Here is a 19,156-nt window from a genome sequence, read left to right as displayed (position 1 = left end):
ACCTTTAGAAGCAAGCACACCTTTCATTGTTCTGGGCTTCTACCCTGAATGAAGGGGCATTTTGCCCTCACAGCAGGCAATTCACCCCAAATTTGTCTATTGCCCAGGTGTGTTAGCTGAGGCAAAAGATGGTCATCTGTCAGATTTGCTTTCCCCCTTTCTGCTGAAAGAAAGAAAGGAAGGAAGGAAGGAAGAAAAGAAAGAAGAAAGAAAGAAAGAAAGAAAGGAAGGAAGAAAATCACAATATGAAACCAAATACAACAGAAGCCCCAAACGCTAGCAAAGGTAGTGACAGCCTAGGAACCAAACTATTAACATGCATCGCACAGATGGGGATAAAAGGACTCACAAAGCAAGCAGGGCTCAGCTGCTACACACTGCCACACTGAGATATTTGCAAGGGACCAGGAAGACAGGAGATAAAGGAAGACTGGTGCCTAGCAGGTTTGCCAGGCTCGATCCCTCTATTCTCCCAATGTCACCATGACCTGTGCTGAGCTCAGCATTGTCTCTGTCAGACAACCTGCAGTGTAAGAGACCCCACCTCCTCAAGACAAGTAGCAAGCATTTCCCCAGGCATTCCAGCAACGCTTGGCTTTGCTTTAGAATCTGGGGTGCTATTATTCTAAAATCAACATCACAGTGAAAACAAAGGAACATCAAACTCACTTTTCTAAAGGAAAATTCCAGGTAGAGGCTTAGGAAAAAATCGGATAGAATAAGGCCCCCCCCAAAAAAAAAGAGGGGGGAGATAAGAGGGAAAGAGAGAGAGAGGACACACCGAGAGCGGGAGAGAGAGAGAGCTTTGCCTTGTGCTTTTCCCGTTTGACATCTGTTACATTCTCCCTGAAAATCACTGGAAAGCCCCACTCACCGGTTTTCTGCTGGTTGGGTGGAGATGCTGAGAGAAAGAAAACCAATCTCTCTATGCCTTTGTTGTCTGAGCTCCAAGCAAGAAATTCCTGCCAGGGTGGATAGATGCCTTCTAGGTCCTAGTGCCTTGTCCAGCTTCTCCCCTATAACTCAAGCTTAGTGAATCTCCCCCAACCTCCTTTGATTAATCACATGCTTTTTTTTTCAACTCACCGGCTGCATTAACAGCTAGAAAGGTTTCGTTTATAACCAACAGGAAATTGCAGGGTAGCAAAAAGATTGCACAGGCAAGCTCAGAATGCTCTAATGAGCAATGTGCTAGTCTTTTCTTTTAGGGAACTGGCAATTTCACTTGGCCAAAACCTTGGCCTAATCTGCCTGGGGGCCAGACTCACAGTCAAACCAGGCTTCTTAGAAATTGTAGCTCTCTTCATTTAACCTTGAGAGAAAACAATCAAATATGCAAATTCTTTATGGCATTTTAGTTCATGCATCCAACAACTGGTTGTTTGGAAATGAAGTTAGTGGAGTAGACTAAGAAGCAGTAGGAAAGGGACAAGACAAGGGAAACTCATTCCAGAATTTCATGGAGGATGAAGTTGAAGACGGACCCCAAAGACCTTTTAGCTTGGTGTAATAATTTTGTTAATGGGGTCTGCAGCGTTCACCTTTGAGAATTTGAGACTTCAAATCTAACCCAGAGACTTTTCTGTGTGAAGTGAGTCTGACGGCTACAAGATAAATATTAATAGCTCTTTCCTCAAACTGCCTATTTGTCACTATCTGGCTTCTTTATATCAAATATGTTATAAAAGTCAAGGAAGCATGCATATTGAATTCAAGAAATCAGGCCAAATAATAAGACAAAAGAAGAGTAAGGTGAGGGTGGGCTACCATATTCACAACTGAGGCTACATGCATTAATATGTAGCAGTATTGAACTATCATGGTTCCATTTTTTCTTGGCTTCCAGGAAGCTCAAAGCTAATAGCATGCTCAGGAATTATCTTATGTCTGATTCCTAATATAATTAACCCTACTTTTTAGAGATAATGCTAGATGATTTATAGTTAAGCTCTTGCTATGCACATATTTTACTGTAAGCTGCCTTAAAATGGGATTAAATATATGATTTTTCTTCTCTGGAAGGTGATAGCTCAGCAAAGCCTGAGCTATCTATGTTAGTGGGGTGTTCAGCGTCAAGTGTGCAACCTGCCCAGTCAAGTCCTCCCTACACTTTTCTGCTGCTCTCCTCTTTTCTAAATAAGTACATCAGGGGACAACATGTGTCTGCCCTGTTTTCTTCCATTTGTTTCTGCCTTACATTGTGGCCACCTCTTGAAAACTCAGGGTTATTCAAGTCAAGGGCAGAAAAATATCAAGAAATAGAGGCAGAGAAATATGGAAATTCCAACCAATGGCTGCAACTTCTTTGTCCAGCAAAGCCAATGTCTTAAATTTTTTCTTTCACATAGTAAGCACTCTCTAAATACACAGCAATTGATTTTGCATCAGAACTCAAAATCATTTTATTTCTGGTGAAGATATAAGAATGGATGGGATGATAAAACTTAAACATGAAGGATTTGGAATAGATCTTAGAGAAAATTTCCTCATGATCTAGGCTTTTTAACACTACTGTGGAAGCAAAATGTCTTTAGAAGACAGTCTAGGATAGATGGCTTTGTTTGCCTTATATATACCAGAGTGCAGAGGGTGAACAAGATCAATGTTTCCCAGTGTGAGGTATGTGGATGTTAATAGGTATTCTTTAAAAAGAGAAAAAAGTTCTATGGTCAAATATGTTTGAAAAGTGATGGGCTAAACAAAATTTGTTTTCTTTATCATAAACTTCTCAGGGCCTTTAATATGCTTAAAACATGGTACAAGTCTCCGAGAAGGCAATTTAGTATAAAGGGCTTCCTGCTTTTTTTTTTTTTTAACTCAGGATCTTTTTTTTCCCCAGAGCATCTCATAGACTTATGTTCTGTGGGAAAACCTTTTTCAAAAACTGGACTAGGTTATCTCACCAACGTAATTCTTCTCAAAGAATTCTCAGCTACTAACCAAAACTTTTTCTCTCTTTCCTCAGAGAAGGATCACTGGCAGAAGTGAAAGGCTCAGGCACAAGTCCAGGGGAGAGTACATCTTTCTGTATGGAAGTCAACTTTGAAGATAAAGGGAGAGTCATGATTGAGGGTTCAATGGCGTGAAGAGATTGAAGGATAAGTGCAGCAACCCCATTGTGGGAAATGTACCATTAAGATCTTTTGAGTAATTACAATGTGCTCAGTACCACAGGAAAGATGCAGAGTAGATAACATGTCACTGCCCCTGAGGAACTTGAAGATTCACTGAGGAGACAGGACAAAAATGTGTATCTTGCAAAAATCATGAAGGAGAAGGGCTGTGGTCTGGGTTAATCAAACTCAGGTTTAGGATCAGTGTCAGGAAACAAGACCATCATCCATCATACACACACACACACACACAAACACACACAATCATTAGTTTACATTACCTATCAGAAACACAGTGAGTAGCATCTAGAGTGGAGTGGGATAAGCGAACAGGAAGTGAGGTTGGAAATATATACAAACGGTTTATGGGGACCAGAAAACTATAAAGTACATAACAGAAGCAGTGAATAAATGTAGAGCCAGACCATGTTCATGAATGGCAAGATGCAACGTTGTAAGGGTATCAGTCCTCCCCAAAGTAATCTATATAGATATGAAAAAACTCCAGTTAAAAACTCCAACAGGAGGGCTTCCCTAGTGGCGCAGTGGTTGAGAGTCCACCTGCCGATGCAGGGGACATGGGTTCGTGCCCCGGTGCGGGAGGATCCCACATGCCGCGGAGCGGCTGGGCCGATGAGCCATGGCTGCTGAGCCTGCGCGTCCGGAGCCTGTGCACCGCAACGGGAGAGGCCACAGCCGTGAGAGTCCCGCGTACTGCCAAAAAAAAAAGAAAGAAAGAAAAAAAAAAAAAAACCTCCAACAGGAGTTTTTGTGAAATTCACAAACATCAGGTAAGTATTACCTTTTATTATGCCCCAAATAGTCACATGCCACCTCCCTCACTTCTTTCGGCTTTGCCCACGTATCAGCTTCTCAACAAGACCAACCCAAACTATTCTGTTTAAAGTCACAACCTTCCTCCCAACCCAGCCCTCCAATTTCCTTTACCCTGCTCTATTTTTTCTATAACACTTATCATCTTCCAGCATACTCTATAATATGCCTATTTATTATGTTTATTATAAACCTACCCAAAGTAGAATATAAGCTCCACAAGGGCAGGAAAATTCTAACAGCTTTAATGAAATATAATTCATAATGCCAATGGTAATATTTCGTTTGCTTTTAATACTATATGCAAAGTGCTTAGAACAATGTCTAGCACAAAGTAGGTTTGGGTATTTGTTTAACTGGATAAAGTAAAGAAAACATGGACCCTTCAGTAGATGATATTGGGACAATTAACTTTCATATGGAAAAAATTAAATTATATCCCCAGTTCACACCATACATAAAAGTAAACTCCAGATGTTTTAAAGACCTGCATATAAAGAACAGGACTTGAAAATTATTAGAATAAATTGTAGGAGATTCTCTTTAATTCCTTGTGACAAAAAGACTTTCTTAACCAATATGCAAAAAGCAGAAATCTTATAGGAAAATATTGGTAAACTTGATTACATGAAAATTTAAAGCTTCTGAAGGCAAAAGATAGCATTAAAACATGAAAAGATAAGTAACAGACTGAGAAAAAGATATTTGAATCTTATATAACTGACATAAGATTAATTAATATTAATTTTATATATAACCTATATATATAATATCAATAAGAAAAAGGCAAAACTCCAATAGAAAAAAATGAACAAAGGATATGCCCAGGTTGTTCATCAAAGAGGAAACCCTAATGGCCAATAAACAGGTAAAAATATGCTCAACCTCACACATAACTAGGGAAATCCAAGTTAAAACAGAAATTGCATCTTTTACAAGCGTTAGATTGGTGGAAATTTTTAAAGTATGGCATCCCAAGTATAGGCAAAGACAAAAAGCACATGGAACTTTCATACGCTGTTGGAGGAAACATAAATTAGTACAATTTTGGAGAGCAGTTTTTGGTAGTAGCTAGTATAGTTGAAAATGTATATCAACCTATGATCCAGAAATTCCATTTCTAGATATACATCCCACAGAAATTCTCACACATGTGTTCAAGGAGACAGCTACAAGGATATTCATAAAAGCATTACTGAAATGCTGAAAACAACCCAAATGCCTATCATCAGCATACTAATTTAATTAGTGGTTATTCATACAAGGGATGTTATATACAGTGAAATAGAATAGATGCGTGCTAAGTGTAAGTGGTGGTGCACAGGTTTCTCTGCAGCCGTAAGTTTTCATTTCTCTGAAAACTAAATGCCTGGAAATGTAATTGTTGAGTCATGTGATAATTGTGTGTTTCATTTTATAAGAAACCGCCAAACTGTTTTCCAGAGTGGCTTAATATTTTATATACACACCAGCAATGTATGAGAGATCCAGTTTCACTGCATTCTCATCAGCATTTGGTATTTTTATTTTAACCATTCTAATAGATGTGTAATGATATCCCTTTGTGGTTTAAATTTGTATTTCCCTAATGTGTAATGGTGTTGAACATCCTTTCATGTGCTCATTTACTATAACTGTAGAGATTCTTCAGTGATAAGACTCTTTGTGCCTTTTGCCCATTTTCTAATTGGATTGTTTGCTTTTTTAATGTTGAGTTTTAAGAGTTCATTATATATTCTAGATCTGAGTCTTTTGTCAGATATGTGGGCTTGCAAATATGTTCTCTCAGTCTATAGCTTGTATTTTCATTCCCTTAACATGGTCTTTCATAGAGCAAAAGTTTTTAATATAATCTTTTTTTTATGGTTTGTGCTTTTGGTGTCATGTCTCTTCATGAAGCCCAGATCCTGAAGTTCTCTCCTATGTTATGTTCTAAAAGTTTTATAGATGTATATTTTATATTTAAATCTATGATGCACATTGAGTTAATTTTTGTATCAGGTGTGCGATATAGATTATAGTTCATATTTTTTGTCTATGGATATATAATTGCTCCAGCACCATTTGTTGAGAAGATCCTCCATTGAATCGCTTTTTTACCTTTGTCAAAAGTCAATTGACTGTATCTTTGTAAATCTATTTCTGTTCTATATTGAATAGCAGTGGTGAGAATGGACACTCTTGACTTGTTCCTGTTCTTAGCTGGAAAGCATTTAGTCTTTCATCGTTAAGTGTTACATTAACTGTGAGGTTTTTTTGTTTGTTTTCTGGTAGAGGTACTGTATCAAGTTGAGCAAGTTCCTGTATTCCTAGAGTTTTCCAAGGTTCTTTTTTTAAAAAAAATCATGAACAGGTGTTGAATTTTATCAAATCACTTTTCTACGTCAATGATTTGATTGTGTGATTTTCTTCTGTAGTCTGTTAATACAATTGATTACATAGACTGATTTCAGAATGTGTACAATTTTGCATATGTTGGCATATTTCTTAATAATTTAAAAAATTTGGAATCAAACATGAACTAAGGTAATTTTCCATATTTCTTCAAAATAATTTTTAAAATTACTCAGACAAGTAACTTAAGCAGAGTGTTAGCAATCAGGTAATCAGGAAAATATTTGGCAGAGGAGCATATAGCATATATAGGCAAAAAGGGAACAAGTTAGAAAGTGCAGTAGTACTCAACTCTGGCTTTAGAATTGAATCAAATGGGAAGCTTTTAAAAAATACTCTTGACTGTGATTTAATTGATCTGGTATGGTTTCGAAGCATTAGTATTTTTTAAAGCTACCCTGGTGATTCTAATGTATAGCCAAGGCTGAAAACCACTGGCATAGTGGAAAGAACCTAATAAGGTAGACTTTGGAGTCAGATCTGATTTCAAATCCCAGTTCCACAGCTTATTAGTTACATGACACTGAGCAAGTTAGTGGAGTCTATTTATAAAATGGGGATAGAGAATTAAGCTCATATCCTCCTTGAGCCACTGCTATTTACAGTTTCTTCACTTGCTGTATTCTACCTGACACAACAGAAAAATGATTCAATACATAGTCATGCTTGAAATCACTCTTGGTGGGCCAAAAACTGAGAGGACTCCTTAGAAGATGAGAAGTAGATCTGTTTTGATTAAAGAAGGAAACCACAGCTCAGGACATGCATGGGAGAGCATTGGAGAGTATTCTTATAGGTAATAAAAGTACCCCAGGAGTTCTCTGTGCCAAAAGGTAAAAACTATGACAAAGGAGTGGTCTTAGAGGCAACTACTCAGTATAATGGGAAGAAAAGCCAGAAAAGTCAACTCCTCTCTATCCTTTTTCCCACTGCATGGACCAGCAAGCAGTAACAGAGGGATCTGTCTTCAAGTGAAAGCAATGAATAAGGGAGCTTAAGACAGTGAGATAGTCTAGTAACATGGGTGATGGGCAATGGCAAAATAAATGGGAGTATTAATGAGAAATAGAGAGGTACACAGATTCATCAAGGTACCCTTATTATGGCATGTTCTCCACCTCACCCACTCTGATTGAAAACAGCAGATACATATTTTCCCTCTATTCTCTGAAACAAGTTGCATAAACAGAAGGAGCAGACAGTCTAAAACAATCTCAACTACAGAGAGAAGCATATAATAAGAGAATCACCAAACATTTAAACAAAGCAATGTCATGAAATAGAGACAATACACTCAACAAATGAAAGGACTTTCATTAGATAAGTAGAGTCCTCAGAACATGAATATAAAATAATAACCTCAGAATGATAAGGAAGGATATTACATCTATGAAAGAACAATTAATTATAGAACAATAATAGGTAAATATGAAAAATAAGAGATTTTAAAAAATAAATAACATAGGTGAAGATAATAAATGGACTGAACTAAGATTTGTGATGGATAGAAACAGAGATGAAATCATAGAGCTGGAAAATTGGCCTGAGGCATTCACCCAGAGCATAGTATAAAGGATAAGGGGATGGAAAGTAGTAAAGAAAATGTGAGAGGCATGAAGTATAAACAAATCAAGAAATTTCCACATTTGTCTAAAGGAAGTTCCATTGAATAAAAATGGAGAGAATGGAAGGAATCAATATTTGAGGAATAAATGGCAAAACAAACAAAGAAAAAACTCCCTAGAATTGAAGCCATGAATCCTTAGATTGGAAGGGCCTTATAAATGCCAAGGAGGATAACCTATTTTAAAAAAAGAATAGTAATTAAAAAAAAAAACCTCTAAACCTGGACACACCACAGTGAAATTTTAGAGCATCAAGGATAACGTGAAAATACTAAAATCTTTCAAAGAGAAAATAAAGACCACCTACAATGAACAAGAATAAGTTTGACTTTCCATTAGCAAAATCAGATGCAGGACAGCAATGGAGCAATATCTTCAAACTGTTGAGTGAAAATAATGTTGAACCTTGGATTTAAGACAAAGCCAAACTATTATATGAGAGAGAGGGAGAAATAAAGGTGTTTTGGACATATAAGAACCCAGAAAACTTACCACCCCCAAAAACTCTCGGAAAGAATTAGTAGAGAATATACATCAGCAAAAAGAAAAATAATTGGTATAAAGCAATGATGTTAAGGAAATAAAGCTTAATCATTTATGTATTATTTATATAATTAAAATTAATTGTAAACTATAAGATGTAACCTATCTCCACCTGGGAGAAAGTTTGGCAAGTGTAAGGTCAGTGAAAGGTGTTACCTATAAATTTTGCTTGAACTGAGCAAAACATTGTGTTCTCACTACATCAACAAAGGGAATGTGAATCCTTAATGTAGTTTTTCCACAAGTTTAGAAGAGCATGAGTGGTGCCTGTGGTCACTGGCCTAATTTAAGTCTCAGGAAACAACTTCTAGAAAGTACTTTCTCATCTATAGCCAGTCCCAGGGATCATTCCTGGATTAATATATTCTTGTATGGATCAAAGTGAAAGAAGAAAAAAAACTGACCTACAGCAGTATACTCAAGAGATTTCATTCCACAAAATATTTCCTGAGTTTTCTTCTATGCACCAGGCTCTGTGCTAGGTGGTGAGGGGTGCAATGATAAAAAGACAAAGTGGAAGTGGAAGATCCTGCTCTTTTTATTCTCAATGAAAACCTTTCTTAGAAGCCCCTCAGCAGACTTTCCTTCAGGTCATATTGGCCAGGATTAGTCCCATTTCCATGCAGAAACTTATTACTGACAAGGGGAATGAGACTACTGATTGGCTTCAATTAATCATGATTCACTTCCTCTGCATAAGAAAGAGTTCAGCCCCCCTCTCCATTATGGCTACACAGAGGAAGGTGAAAAAATTGGAGTTCTATTAGTGAGGAAGAAGTGGAAGGTACCAACAAGGTTTGCTACAGTATTTAACATTTCTGAACCACATAGTGGGGTCCTCACCATGTATTTTTCCTCAAAGAAATATTGTGACTGTTAATGAGATAACTCTTGTTGTGTTCAATAAATGTCAGCTATTAATGTTGTGGCTGATGTTGTTATTTGGCTTTTAATTCGTTATCTCATCAATAGCTGGTTCTTTCCATTTTTCCCTTATGTCCCCCACAGTTTGACATCAATGCCTCATTTCATGGCCAGAAGGTGGCTACAGAAATTCTAGGCATCACATGCAGATAATGTTTCTGATCTTCAGTTTCTCTATCTGTAAAACAGATATATTCATATTTACCTCAATGATTCATTGTAAGGACTAAATGAGATCATTCATATAAGAACTCAATAAAGTTAGCTACTACTGTTGTTGTTACTGACATCAATACCCTCTTGACAGTGCATGGCATAATGTCAAGCTCAAGGCAAGTGCTCAACAAATGGTAGCTCTTGTAAATAAACATGTGCATATCTGTGCAAGAAAAGGCTGGGAAATCTCCCTGACCTTGGGTTAAGCCAAACCTTCTTACATACAACATCAAAAGCAGAAATGACCAAAAAAAAATAGATACCTTGGATTTCATCAAAATAAAAAACATTTGTGCTTCAAATGATACCATCAAGAAAGTGAAAAGACAACCCACAGAATAGGAGAAAATATTTGGCAAATCATATAGCTGACAAGGAATTTGCATGTAGGATATATAAAGAACTCTTGCAACTCAAAAATAAATAACCCAATAAAAAATTAGCAAAGGATATGAGAGACATATCTTCAAATAAGATACACAAAAGGCCAATAATCACATGAAAAGATGTTTAACGTCATTAGAGGGAAATGAAAATCAAAACCAAAGGAGCCACTAGGATGGAAGAATCATAAAGGCAGATAATGAAAAATATTGGACACCTGAAACTAGCACATTGTAAATCAACTGTACTTCAATAAAAATTTAAAGAAAAGAATGTTGAGAAGTTGGAACCATTATGCAGTGCTGATGGGAATGTAAAATGGTGTAGCCAATGTGGAAAAGTCTGGCAGTTCCTCAAGTGACTAAAAGTAGAGTTACCATATGATCCAGCAATTCAACGCTTAGGTATATACCCAAGAGAAATGAAAACATAGGTACACAGAAAAACTTGTACACAGATGTTCACAGCAGCATTATTCATAATAGCTAAAATGTGGAAATAACATAAATGCCCATCAACAGATGAATGGCTAAACAAAATGTGTTACATCCATGTAATGTAATATTATGCAGCCATAAAAAAAGACAAATACTGATACATGTAACAACTTGGATGAACTATGAAAATATTATAAGTGAAGAAAGGCAGACACAAAAGGCCATATATTGTATGTGTCCATTTATATGAAATATCCAGAATAGGCAAATCCATAGAGACAGAAAACAGATTAATGGTTGCCAGGGGTGGGAGTAAGGGGAAATAGGATTTACTGCTAATGGGTATGGGGTTTCTTTATGGGGTGATGAAAATGTTCCAAAATGGATTATGATGATGATTGTACAACTCTGTGAATATACTAAAAAACATTGAATTTTACAATTAAATGGGTGAATTTTATGGTATGTGAATATCTCAATAAAACTATTTTTTTAAAAAAGAAAATGGGGCCTCCCTGGTGGCGCAAGTGGTTGAGAGTCCGCCTGCCGATGCAGGGGATACGGGTTCGTGCCCCGGTCTGGGAGGATCCCATATGCCGCGGAGCGGCTGGGCCCGTGAGCCATGGCCGCTGAGCCTGCGCGTCCGGAGCCTGCGCGTCCGGAGCCTGTGCTCCGCAACGGGGGAGGCCACAACAGTGAGAGGCCCGCATACCGCAAAAAAAAAAAAAAAAAAAAAAAAAAAAAAAGAAAATGGACCCAGCCCTGTTAGAAATACAGATGAATAAAACAGTTCTTGCGTTATGGCACTCACATTGATAAGGAGGGCTAAAAAGTGCACAAAAATAGCATTCCTGACTCCATTTTATGTTCCCATCCTCATTTTCCTTTCATTCCACTTTTAATTTACAATATCTATTTGTATTCGATTTATTCTTACAAATCACTTCAAATCCTTTCCGGAACAAGGTGGGGTATTAAGTAAACAAATGACCTCAAACAGCGATGACACAGGGAAGAATTTGTTCCGTGTCATAAAAGAGTGCTATGGGAGGAAGTAAAGAGCATTTTACTCTTTAAAGTAAAGGGGGAAAATAAGAGTGCCTTCCCTCCCAAAGCATCTTGGTGCCCCTGCTCTTCTTATCAGCCATGGGAGAAAGAAGTCAGATGTCATAAAAATGGATCCCAGAGGGACATGAGCAGAGCCTGTCAGTAGACGTATGTGCAAATGTGATAAACTTTGAGAACATGGATTGTGTTAAAGATTCCATTCTCTGGCGGTTTGGGCTCTGCTGGACTGTATCATGAGCTGCAGCTAACCTAGTGGTAACGGGAGGAAAGTGATGCAAGCCTCTGGAGCTGGAATGTGCCTGCAACCTGCACCTGACCAGCAATGAGCATGTGGAAACATGAAATTCTTGGACCATTAAGCAGGCCTACTGAAGAACAGCCAGATACTGAGAGGTGAGTCTTCAGCACAGCAGCTTCAGGCTGAGCTCAGCTGTTGGTGCAGCAGGCACTGGGCTCTGTGCTCAGACACTGTCAGAAGCATTATAATTAAACTTCCCTGCCTCCCCCTGACCAAGGCTGACAGCTGTGAGAGCAGAGCTGCTAGGAGAGGCACTTATATTCTTGAATCAATTCTGATTCAGGAAGGGGGTGGGAATCATTCCACCTCCACAATTTCCACAACAAAGGGCACTTCTATTCCTGGGAAACCCATGAGCCAGAGATGCCTAAGGCATCTTGGATGAAGGAAGTATTTCTTCACATTTGAAAAAAGATATGGCAGTTTCTTATAAACTTCTATATACATATCTTATGATCCAGCGGTTCAACTATTAGGTATTTATTCAAGATAAATAAAAACGTATATCCAGAGAAAAAAACTTTCATATGATTGTTCACAGAAGCTTTATTCATAATAGCCCAAAGTGGAAACAGACCAGGTGTTCATCAAGATAAGAATGGATTAGCTAACTGTGATCTATTGGCAAAATGAAATACTACTTAGCAATAAAAAGGAACTACTGATACATGCAAGATGGATGAATTTCAAAAATATGTTAAATTAAAAAGTCTTACACAAAAGAGTAAGATTCCATTTATATCAGGCAAAAATCTATGGCAGAAAAAGATCAGAACACTGATTACTTTGAGGGGAATTGGGGACAGGGAATAACTGGAAGGGACACGAGGGAACTTTTTAAGGTGATGACTATGATGTATCACTTCATAGGGATTTAGTTTCCAGAGGTGCATGCATTTTTCAAAACCCAGTGAATGCACATCAGAAAGAAAAACTGAATGGAAAATAAAATGAGAGATAAGTGCCGTGTTGAAGGGAAGGGGAGATGTGGGATATTATCAGATTTAATTTTTTTAAATGTCAGTCTGAAACAACCGATTAAAAATGGCAAAAATCTTGAACAGACATTTACTAAAGGATATGCAAATAAGCACGTGAAAAAATGTTCTGCATCATTTTCCATTAGAAAAATGCAAATTAAAGCCACAATGGGATATCACTGCACTCTTATTAGAAAGACTAAAATTAAAAATGATGACAACCCCAAGTGCTGGTGAAGATTGCAAGCAACTGGAACTCTTGTATATTACTAGTGGGAATGCAAAACTGTACAACCACTCTAGAAAATAGTTTGGTAGTTTCTTATAAACTTAAACATTCACTTACCATAGGACTGAGTAATCCCACTCTTAGGTATTTATCCTAGAGACATGAGAACTTCTGTTCACACAAAAATCTGTGTATGCACCAACAGTAGTTTGTTTCTGCTTTATGATGTCTGGGACCTCAGTTGGAAAGTCTTGAATGGCTAGCGGTGACTCGGAGGGCTGAGGACTGGAAGCATCTAGGGGCTTCTTCACCCACATGCCTAGCATGTGAACTGGGATAACTCAAAGACCGCTTAGTGGAGATTATAGTTAACTATAGCAGCTACAATGTCCTCTCCATGGGAGGGTCCAGAGAGGGAGTGTTCCAAGAGATCCAGGTGGAAGCTGTGTGGCCTTCTCTGACCTAGCCTCAGAAGTCATACAGTGTTACCTCATCCACATTCTATTGATTACTACAAGTCACTAAGGCTAACCCCAGATTCAAGGGGAGAAGTATTTGACTCTACCTATTAATGGGGGAGTGGCAAGGCCACACTGCAAAAGAGCATGTAGGATAGGAGATATTGTTGTCTCTACCTTTGAAGAGTATAATCTGCCATAGTGAACAAAGAAATTAATCTATGTACAAGTCTAAACAGCCATTGATTATAAAATCCAACAACAATAATAACAAATAATTGGGGATGTTAAAAATAAAATGGAAATAAAATATTAAATAACAATACATGAAAAAACCTATGCATGAATGTTTATAGCGGCTCTATTCGTAATCTCCAAAAACTGGAAACAACACAAATGTCCTTCAATAAGTGATGGGTAAATGAACTGGGGTACATCTATACGGTGGAATATTGCTCAGCAATAGAAAGGAATGAACAATTGATACATGCAACAACTTTGATGAATCTCAAAGGTATGTTAAATGTTCTGGAATTAGTGATGATTGCTACATTTTATAAATATACTAAAATAACCAAAAACCCACTGTATTGTATACTTTAAAAGGATGAATTTTATGGTATGTAAATTATATTTCAACTAAAAAATGGGAGAAACATAATTTTCAGAAAAAGGTAAAATCATGGCTCTCAAACAAATATAAAAATAAATATGTTTTACAGATTTATTTTACTTGTATGAGGAACATAGGCAGATGTTATAACCAGTTCAAAGGAAAAGTGAAAAAAGCACAAATTCATATGAAGGAACTGAATTGCAAATAAAGGCAAAACTGGTTTTTCCACAGGCAGGAGGGAAGCCAATCAAAACTCTCCTGGATAAGACAGAGTTTGAATATATATCAGCTACCTACAATTTACAAAATAATTTCCCTCTTTGCAAAATTGCTCAAAGACAATGAACAGGCCTGAATCAGAGAGCCTGGAAGAGTGTGCTATAGATAATGCATAGTTTTCCATTAAAGGACAAACTTTTTTTCTACAGTGTGTTATAGCTCATAGAACTGTATACTTCCCAAATCAATTTTACTTTATGCTAATTGAAAATTGTTTTAATTAGAATTATTACACAGTGACTTCGTGATAGTAGATGACCAGAACAGAAATGGAACACCCAATAGGAGCCTGCCACAGTTGTCTACATCAAACACAGTGGAAGCCAGTGTTAGGGTGGAGCCTGTGGACATTGAGAAAAACTGATTTGAGGGGCTTCCCTGGTGACGCAGTGGTTGAGAGTCCACCTGCCGATGCAGGGGACACGGGTTCGTGCCCCGGTCCGGGAAGATCCCACATGCCGCGGAGCGGCTGGGCCCGTGAGCCATGGCCACTGAGCCTGCGCGTCCGGAGCCTGTGCTCCGCAACGGGAGAGGCCACAACAGTGAGACGCCACAACAGTGAGACGCCCGCGTACCGCAAAAACAAACAAACAAACAAAAACTGATTTGAGTTTGTGAGGGTTAAATCACACATTGAAAGTAATTTTTAATACAGTCAGGCCTGCTTAAACAGAGGAATTTATGAGTTGAAAGGAAGTGCATCCCAGGGACATGGATATCCCTTTTTTCTGGGTTGAGGGGATGCTAGGGCCCAGTGCCATCTCAGGGGACTGACCACTAAGCTAAGGTCCAGTTCACCAGGCCACCGTGTGAGAGATCATCACTTTCCCCACACCCATTCCTGCAACTGAAATATCCTAGGGTACTTCCTCAAATGAGAAACATTTACTAACACACAAAAAAGCAATGATAGCAGCTTTATACATAATAACAAAAAACTAGAAATAGGGCGGGTGTCCATCAATAGAAGAATGGATGCACTCTGTTGTACTCAATGAAATACTACTCAGCAATAAAAAGGAATTAACTACTGATACATAACAACAAGAATGACTCTCAAATGCATTATACCTAGTGAAAGAAGCCTTCTATAAAGAGTACATACTTTGTGATTCCATTATATGACATTCTAGGAGAGGCAGATTTAAGTGATGGCACAAAAATATCAGAACACTGGTTACCTCTGAAGGGCATTGAGGGCAGGGAATGACTGGGAAGGGGCATAAGGGAGATTTCTGATGATCCTTTTCTGTATCTGGACAGAAGTTTGGATTACAGACTTGTATGTATATGTCAAAACTCAGCCAATGTACCACAAGATTTATACTTCTTGTTGTATGTAAATTTTACATTAAAAGGAAAAAAGAACCTTAGAAAATTACTGAACTCTAGTTAATGACATGCATACTGAAGTGTTTAGGGAGAAGTGTACCAAAGTCTTAAACTTACTTTGGCTTCAAAACGATAAATGCAACAGATCAATGAATGTATAAATAGGGTGGCTAGATGGGAAAGTATGTTATAAAGCAAGTTCGACAATATGGAAATTGTAGAATCTATATGATAGGTATACAAGTGTTCACTGAAAAAATGCTTTCAGCTTTTCTGCGTCCTTGAAAGTTTCATAATAAAATGCTGGAAAAAATTTAACTGGAATCTTCCCCTCCCCCCTCAAAAAAACAAAAGCAAAAAGAAAGAATGCAAGAATCCAACCCAGCAGCGCTCATTTAGAACTGAAACACACCACATGCTTTCGGCCTTAAGTAATAACAAGGTGAAATAAGGAATTAACCAAGGGCAAAACTTGCTGTCTTTCAAATGAACTTCAGGGCTTTGATTTATTGTTTTTGAAGGAAGTAGGCACTACTTCCTCAGAAGACAAGAATCAGCATTTGTACAGTATAAAAGGGAGGCAGGGGCCTATTTCTGTATTCATTTGTAAAGCTGTGTGGGCAAGTGTAAAAAAAAAAAAAAAAAAAAGAGAAAAACAAGCCCAACCATACCCCAGGGGCCTTTCTCTCATTCCCTAGGTTATGTAAAGTGTATTTTTTTTGAAATATGCATTTTTTTACATCTTTATTGGAGTATAATTATTTTACAATGGTGTGTTAGTTTCTGCTTTATCAGTTATACATATACATATGTTCCCATATCCCTTCCCTCTTGTGTCTCCCTCCCTCCCACCCTCCCTATCCCACCCCTCCAGGCAGTCACAAGGCACCGAGCTGATCTCCCTGTGCTATGCGGCTGCTTCCCACTAGCTATCTAATTTAAGTTTGGTAATGTATATATGTCCATGCCTCTCTCTCGCTTTGTCACAGCTTACCCTTCCCCCTCCCCATATCCTCAAGTCCATTCTCTAGTAGGTCTGTGTCTTTATTCCTGTCTTACCCCTAGGTTCTTCATGACATGTTTTTTTTCTTAAATTCCATATATATGTGTTAGCATACAGTATTTGTCATTCTCTTTCTGACTTACTTCACTCTGTATGACAGACTCAAGGTCCATCCACCTCATTACAAATAGCTCAATTTCATTTCTTTTTATGGCTGAGTAATAGTCCATTGTATATATGTGCCACATCTTCTTTATCCATTCATCCAATGATGGACACTTAGGTTGTTTCCATCTCCAGGCTATTGTAAATAGAGCTGCAATGAACATATTGGTACATGACTCTTTTTGAATTATGGTTTTCTCAGGGTATATGCCCAGTAGTGGGATTGCTGGGTCATACGGTAGTTCTATTTGTAGTTTTTTAAGGAACCTCCATAGTGTTCTCCATAGTGGCTGTACCAATTCACATTCCCACCAGCAGTGTAAGAGGGTTCCCTTTTCTCCACACTCTCTCCAGCATTTACTGTCTCTAGATTTTTTGATGATGGCCATTCTGACTGGTGTGAGACGATATCTCACTGTAGTTTTGATTTGCATTTCTCTAATGATTAATGATGTTGAGCATTCTTTCATGTGTTTGTTGGCAGTCTGTATATCTTCTTTGGAGAAATGTCTTCTTAGGTATTCCGCCCATTTTTGGATTGGGTTGTTTGATTTTTTGTTATTGAGCTGCATGAGCTGCTTATACATTTTGGAGATTAATCCTTTGTCAGTTGCTTCATTTGCAAATATTTTCTCCCATTCTGAGGGTTGTCTTTTGGTCTTGTTTATAGTTTCCTTTGCTGTGCAAAAGCTTTGAAGTTTCATTAGGTCCCATTTGTTTATTTTTGTCTTTATTTCCATTTCTCTAGGAGGTGGGTCCAAAAGGATCTTGCTGTGATTTATGTCATAGAGTGTTCTGCCTATGTTTTCCTCTAAGAGTTTGATAGTTTCTGGCCTTACATTTAGGTCTTTAATCCATTTTGAGCTTACTTTTGTGTATGGTGTTAGGGAGTGATCTAATCTCATATTTTTACATGTACCTGTCCAGTTTTTTAACATCATTATTGAGGTATAATTGCTTTACAATAGTGTGTTAGTTACTAGTTTCTGCTTTATAACAAAGTGAATCAGTTATACATATATATATGTTCCCATATCTCTTCCCTCTTGCATCTCCCTCCCTCCCTCCCACCCTCCCTATCCCACCCCTCTAGGTGGTCACAAAGCACCAAGCTGTTCTCCCTGTGCTATGTGGCTGCTTCCCACTAGCTATATATATATATATATATATATTTTTTTTTTTTGCGGTACACGGGCCTCTCACTGTTGTGGCCTCTCCCTTGCGGAGCACAGGCTCCAGACGTGCAGGCTCTGTGGCCATGGCTCATGGGCCCAGCCGCTCCACGGCATGTGGGATGTGGGATGTGGGATGTGGGATCTTCCCGGACCGGGGCACGAACCCGTGTCCCCTGCATCGGCAGGCGGACTCCCAACCACTGCACCACCAGGGAAGCCCCGCCACTAGCTATATTTTATCAGGGATGTAGCAAAGGGCCTCATGCTCCCTCTCTGAATCTTCCAAATTCTATCCCTGTCTTTTTCCCTAGATTGAAACCTGAAATCCATTCACAGATCCTAGCCTTAAGATAAGGCTTTGATCCCACCCAGGTGCAGGAAAGACTAGCCTAAACGCAAGATCTAAAGGCAGATACAGGGATGTGCTGTGGTGGGGTGAATGAGAGTCTAGTAGCGAGGCTGCTTAAGTAACCTAGGAGTCTTGCGGAAAGGGCTAGAAGAAGAGGGAGGAAGGAAAAAACACTTTGATGATCCCCACACATCTGCACAAATAACCCAAATAAATACACAAATAATGCAGTTCATGTTAGACAAATTCAAAAGTTGTTTAAAGCCCAAAGGAAAAATAAATCCAGCAATAATACAATCACCCAGAGCTTGTATATTTCCATCCAGAATTTTTTTCTTTTTATGCATTCTGAGTTTTTAAATTTTATTTTTTATTTTGAGATAATTGTAGATTCATATGCAGTAGTAAGAAAAAAATACTAAGAGGTCTCATGTAACGATTACCCACTTTTTCCCCAAAGCTAACATCTTGCAAAACTATAGTACAATATCAGCACCAGGATATTGGCATTGATACAGTCAGGATACAGAACAGTTCCATCACTGCAAAAATCCCTCATGGTGCTCATTTATAACCTCATTCACTTCCCTCATATATCCACCCACTCAACCTCTGGCAATCATTAATCTGTTCTCCATTTCTACAATTTTGTTATTTCAGGAATGTTATATAAATAAAGCATATAGTATGTAACCTTTGGGACTGGCTTTTTTTGTTGTTGTTTAGCATAATTC

This window comes from Mesoplodon densirostris, chromosome X (assembly GCF_025265405.1).
Source record: "Mesoplodon densirostris isolate mMesDen1 chromosome X, mMesDen1 primary haplotype, whole genome shotgun sequence".
NCBI classification, from domain to species: domain Eukaryota; kingdom Metazoa; phylum Chordata; class Mammalia; order Artiodactyla; family Ziphiidae; genus Mesoplodon; species Mesoplodon densirostris.
This window is presented reverse-complemented; position numbering follows the sequence as displayed.